Here is a 6,000-nt window from a genome sequence, read left to right as displayed (position 1 = left end):
CTTGAGCCACTGCGCCCGGCCCCTATCTCTATTTTTTTAAATAAATAAATAAATAAAAAGAAAAAACAAAACAACTGAAAAGCCAAATATTGGTACATTACTATTTACTAAACTCCAGACCTCATTTGGGTTTTAGTAAGGTTGTTTTTCTGTTTCAGGATCTAATCTAAGATGCCACATTGCATTTAGCCATTAAGCCTCCTTAGTCTCCTCTGACCTGTGACCGTTTTTCGGTCTTTTCTTGTTTTTCATGACCTTGATATGACCATGACAGTTTTGAAGTCTGGTCAGGTATTTTGCAAAATGTCCCTCGATTTGTGTTTGTCTGATGTTTTTCTCATGATTAGACTGTGGTTATAGGGTTTGGGGAAAACATCACAAGATGAGATGACCTTCTCATCACATTATGTCAGAGGATACATGATATCACTCTACCTTATTACTGGTGAGGCTGACACATGGTAATATTTGCTAGTTACTCCACTATAAAGTTGTATTTTCCCACTTTCCATATTCCTTTCTTTGAAAACAAGTCACTAAATACTGCTCATACTCAAATGGAATGAGGATTAAGCTTCAACTTCTGGAGTGGACAATTGATAAACCTTATTTGAAATTCTGAAAGGAAGATTTGTCTTTCCTCATTTATTAATTTATATTTATATTCAATCATTTATTTATATAGACATATAGACTCTTGTATATTTATTTTATACTGTTACTCAATTGTTTCAGCTTTGGCCATTGGGAGTTCTTTTAACTAGGTTCATGTGTTCCTTTTGTTTTTTGATTATCTCCTTTTTTCTGGAACTATAAGACGCTCTGCGCTTATCTTGTATTTTTCCTTACCCAGCCCTAAAGTCAGCCATTTCTCCAAGAAGTCCTGGAATGGTATTTAGAAACCAAGATTTAGGTACTGGATGATCTCATTGCTACTGGGATATCACTTAATTTATTGTTTTATTTTATTTTTTATGGAGATGGGGCCTTGCTGTGTTGCTTAGGCTGGCCTCAAACTCCTGGACTCAACTGATCCTTTTGCTTGGCGTCCCAAAATGCTGGGATTACAGGTGTGAGCCACCATGCCAGGACCAGGATATTGTTGAATTTATCTTCTCTTACAAGATAGAGCTAGGAAATATATTACCACCTTGTTTTTTAATTCTTTGCTTACATCTCTATGATAGCCTCTAAGGTGACCCCCAATGATCCTTGCCGCCTGGTATTCATGCCCCTTGTGTAATCCCCTCTCCTTGAGCATCAACTTGCTTCTAATGAATAGAATACAGTAAGAATGAAAGGATGTCATTTCTAGGTTAGATTACAAAAAGATTGTGGCTTTCATCCTGTTTGCTCCTTCTAGCTCTCCTTCACTTGCTCTGAGGGAAGACAGTGTCATATGTGAGCTGCCCTAGGGAGAAGCCCATGTGGCAAGAAACTGAGGGAAGCCTCTGACCAACACTCAGCAAGGAACTGAGGCTCTCCTTCCATCAGCTATGAGAAACTGAGTCCTACTAATGGCCATGTGAGGTGAGCTTGGAAAAATAGCCTGTCTCACTCAACCCTTGAGATGACTGAAGCCCCAGCTGACCTCTTGATAGCAGCCTTTTGAGAGATCTGAGCCAGAGGCACCCAGCTAAGCTGCACATGGATGCCTGATGCACAGAAACTATAAGCTAGTAAATTATTACTGTGTTGACAACTTTTGTAGAAATGTATTAGGAAGTGATATACAGGACGGGCGTGGTGGTTCACACCTGTAATCACAGAACTTCGGGAGGCCAAGGCGGGAGGATTCCTTGAGCCCAGGAGTACAAGACTGTCCTGGGCAACACAGTGAAACCTCATCTCTAGAAAAAATATGCATAAGGGACGGGTGCGGTGGCTCATACTTGTAATCCCAGCACTTCGGGAGGCTGAGGCAGGTGGATCACTTGATGTCAAGAGTTCGAGACCAGCCTGGTCAACATAGTGAAACCCTGTCTCTGCTAAAAATACAAAAAAATTAGCCAGGCATGGTGGCAGGCACCTGTAATCCCAGCTACTTGGGAGGCTGAGGCGGGAGAGTCGCCTGAACCCAGGAGGCGGAGGTTGCAGTGAGCTGAGATCGCGCCATTGCACTCCAGCCCGGGTGACAGTGCAAGACACCGTCTCAAAAAAAAAAAAAAAAAAAGAAAGAAAAGAAAGAAGAAAAAACATACATAGGGTAGCCAGGTGTGGCGGTGTGTGTCTGTAGTCACAGCTACTCAAGAGGCTGAGGTGGGAGGATATCCTGAGCCTGGGGAGGTTGAGGCTGCTGTGAGCCCTAATCTCAACACTGCACTCCATCCTGGGTGACAGATGAGACTCTGTCTCAAAAATTAAATTAAGTTAAATAAATAAAATGAAATACAAAGGACACATTAGATAATTAACACAATTTATGTTTCCTCCACAAGATCAGTGACTCTTAAATTTCACATTGGAGCTGTTTAAAAGTATGTATGCCCAGGCCTCTACCTCTGCAGGTCTATTCAGCAGAATTATGATTGTTCTGCATAGCTAGCTTTGGAAACAAATGTGGAAGATTATAGGGCAATCCATTTGGGGATGTGAGAATAAAATAGAATACTTTTCTTTTTAGTGTATTTGATCCTAGAGTTCTTGACCCAAATTAAGGGCTCAGTTTTCCTGGCAGAATCTAGAACAACTGAAACTTCATCTGCCATTTGCAGTTTTTATTGAACAGAAGAGAAAGAAACAGAGCTCTCTTACTCACTGTATGGCCTTGAAAAAGTCCCTTATCTTTTTTGGGCCTCTAAATTCCGAGTAGGAAATTAAAGGATTATAAATGCCATTATTTACACAAATAGATTTGTTCATTGTTAGATGTATTAGACAAAAGAGAGGTGACCAAGGCTGATTGTGAGCTTCCTTCATCATAGATTTAACAAAATATCAGATTCCCATTAATGTTGGTAGACAATGAAGCTGTATACTGTAGTAGAAAGAATATGGGCTTCAGAGGCAGACAGACCCTTGTTGGAAATATGCCTCTGCCAATGACCAGCAGTGTGGTCTTGAGCAAGACAGCCTTCCAGGGTCTCAATTTCTTCCCTTTCACAGTGGCAATAGTAGACAGCTCAAAGAGAAGCCTTGAGGATCAATTATGTAACATCTGTCAAATGCTCAGGGGAGTGCCTGGTTTATCTCAAGGGCCCAATAAATAATAACCATGTAGGATATATAGTCAGCTTGGGTGGTTGTGATCCAGTGGTTAGTAAAGTAGGAACAGACCAATGTCTGTGTCAGCCTGTTTCTCACATAAGGCTTAATGACAGCCCCATTTGTTGAGACAAGGTGAATAATCTGCAAAGCTTACAAAGGATCTTTCCTGGAAGTTGAGACCCTTTTCCTCTAGTTGTGTTTTCCAGCCCCCCCCCCCCCACCAGCTCTAATTGCCTCCCTGGAGAAAATGTAACACACTGAAATAAGCTTCAGGAGGTTCTGCATTAGAATATAGGAATGGATGGTAAAAGATCACAGGGTAGGACGGTGAAGTGCTTTGAGACACAGTGAAGCTAGATGTGTCTGGGACAGGTTGGGCTACAGGAGAGCTGGTCAAGACCGGTTAGTGGGCCAACTTCATCTCACCTGAGGAAAGAGTCAGTGATGCATGCAGTGCCTATTGGCTTCAAAGCTCCTTTAATTAGTAATAAAAGCACATATTGGGCTGGGCGAGGTGGCTCACGCCTGTAATCCCAGCACTTTGGGAGGCCGAGGTGGGCAGATCACCTGAGGTCAGGAGTTTGAGACCAGCTTGGCCAATATGGTGAAACTCCATCCCTACTAAAAATATAAAAAAGGAGCCAGGTGTGGTGGTGCATGCCTGTAATCCCAGCTACTTGGGAGGTTGAGGCAGGAGAATCACTTGAATCCAGAATGCAGAGGTTGCAGTGAGCCATGATCATGCCACTGCACTCGAGTGCACTCCAGCCTGGGCAACAGAGCAGACTCCACCTCAAAGAAGAAGAAAAAAAAAAGCACATATTGTTGGGAAAAGATAATATTTTAATCTGCATTTATTATCTAAATCTCAATTGAATGAATGTTTTTACCATGGTGCCCAATGACAAATTGTTGAGCTATTTTGATTCAGTCATAGACTCTGGGGTATATTTGGTTATTCTGAGCCTTGAAACAGTTTAATTCTTCTTAGATCAGTGCATAGTGACCAGAAAAAAAACCTCTATATCCAAATAGGTTAAAAGATCACCTCCAGAGATTGTGACATTCTTTTCTATAAACCAGCTCTTGGGATTGACCCTGACCTATAGAGCTGTTTTTCTTTTTTTTGATACAGAGTCTCACTCTGTCGCCCAGGCTAGAGTGCAGTGGTGTGATCTCTGCTCACTGCAGCCTCTGCCACCCAGGTTAAAGTGATTCTCCTGCCTCAGCCTCCCGAGTAGCTGGGACTACAGGCGTACACCACCACGCCTGGCTAATTTTTATATTTTTAGCAGAGACTGGGTTTGGCCATTGTTGGCCAGGCTTGTCTGGAACTCCTGCCTTCAAGTGATCCACTCACCTTGGCCTCCCAAAGTGCTGAGATCACAGGCGTGAGCCACTGTGCCTGCCCAGCTGCTTTTTAAAACAAGTCAAATGTATCCATTTTTTTCTTGTTTAACTTTTGGGTTTCCAGTTTTGTTCAAGGTTTCCCTCTGCTTCTAGGTCATATATGTAGTCTTCAAGGTTTGAGTTTTTAATACACCTGGAATTTATTTTTTTGGTAAATGATGTAATATATGGATCCAATTTTATTTTCATCTGGATGTATAGTGAGAGCTTCAATTTATAATTATTTCTCTTTCTTCAAAAATTTCTACTTTGACATTTTCAAAACTACATATTAGTTTGATAGTACACATATAGAATTTAGGAATAAATACATATAAATATGTCAGAGCTATGTACTCCAATACGTATGTATAAAGCTGAAAGTGTTGCTTGATCAAAAAGTTTTGAAATCCAGTGCTTCTTGAGCACTTTAGACCATGAACTCCTTGAGGGCAGGGCTTGTGATTTTCCTTACCTTTGAATCCATAGTTAAGATTGTCTATGGCACATTGTAGCGTTCAAAACAATTAAATGAATGAAACTGCCAGTATCTGAATCATGTCTTAAGCAACACAGCTATTGAGAAATGACATTCCAGTGTCCTGTGGGAAGATACCTGAGGCTAGGAACAAGCAATGATTCACAATGGAAGGTAGTATAACTTCACTGGTGTCAAGTTTAGACATTTTAATATGAGAATACAAATTCTTAAAATTTTTAAATACCTCCCTATGGCTTATAATCCATAGGTGCTTAGGAAACTGGTAATTTTTTTTTTGTGAATACACCCCCTGCTTCTTAATAGCAGTCATCTATTCTGTAATGGCAGTATACAGGAAGAATTAGCTTTCTCAATACTTTAATGGCAGAAGCATGATTATATTTAATATTTATTTATTTATTTATTTTGAGACGGAGTCTTGCTCTGTCTCCCAGATTGGAGTACAGTGGCGCGGCCTTGACTTACAACCTCTGCCTCCTGGGTTCAAGCAATTCTCCTGCCTCAGTCTCCGGAGTAGCTGGGATTACAGGCGCCTACCACAACGCCCGGCTAATTTTTTGTATTTTTAGTAGAGACAGCTGGCCGGGCGCGGTGGCTCACGCCTGTAATCCCAGCACTTTGGGAGGCTGAGGTGGGCGGATCACCTGAGGTCTCCGGAGTTCGAGGCCAGCCTGACCAAAATGGAGAAACTCGGTCTCTACTAAAAATACAAAAATTAGCCGGGTGTGGTGGCTCATGCCTGTAATCCGGGAGGCGGAGGTTGCGGTGAGCCGAGATCACGCCATTGTACTCCAGCCGGGGCAAGATGATGGAAACTCTGTCTAAAAAAAAAAAAAAAAAAAAAGAGATGGGGTTTCACCATGTTGGCCAGGCTAGTCTCGAACTCCTGAACTCAAGTTATC

Source organism: Theropithecus gelada, chromosome 8, assembly GCF_003255815.1.
Source record: "Theropithecus gelada isolate Dixy chromosome 8, Tgel_1.0, whole genome shotgun sequence".
In the NCBI taxonomy this organism is placed as follows: Eukaryota; Metazoa; Chordata; class Mammalia; order Primates; family Cercopithecidae; genus Theropithecus; species Theropithecus gelada.
Note: the sequence above shows the minus strand (reverse complement) of the source record.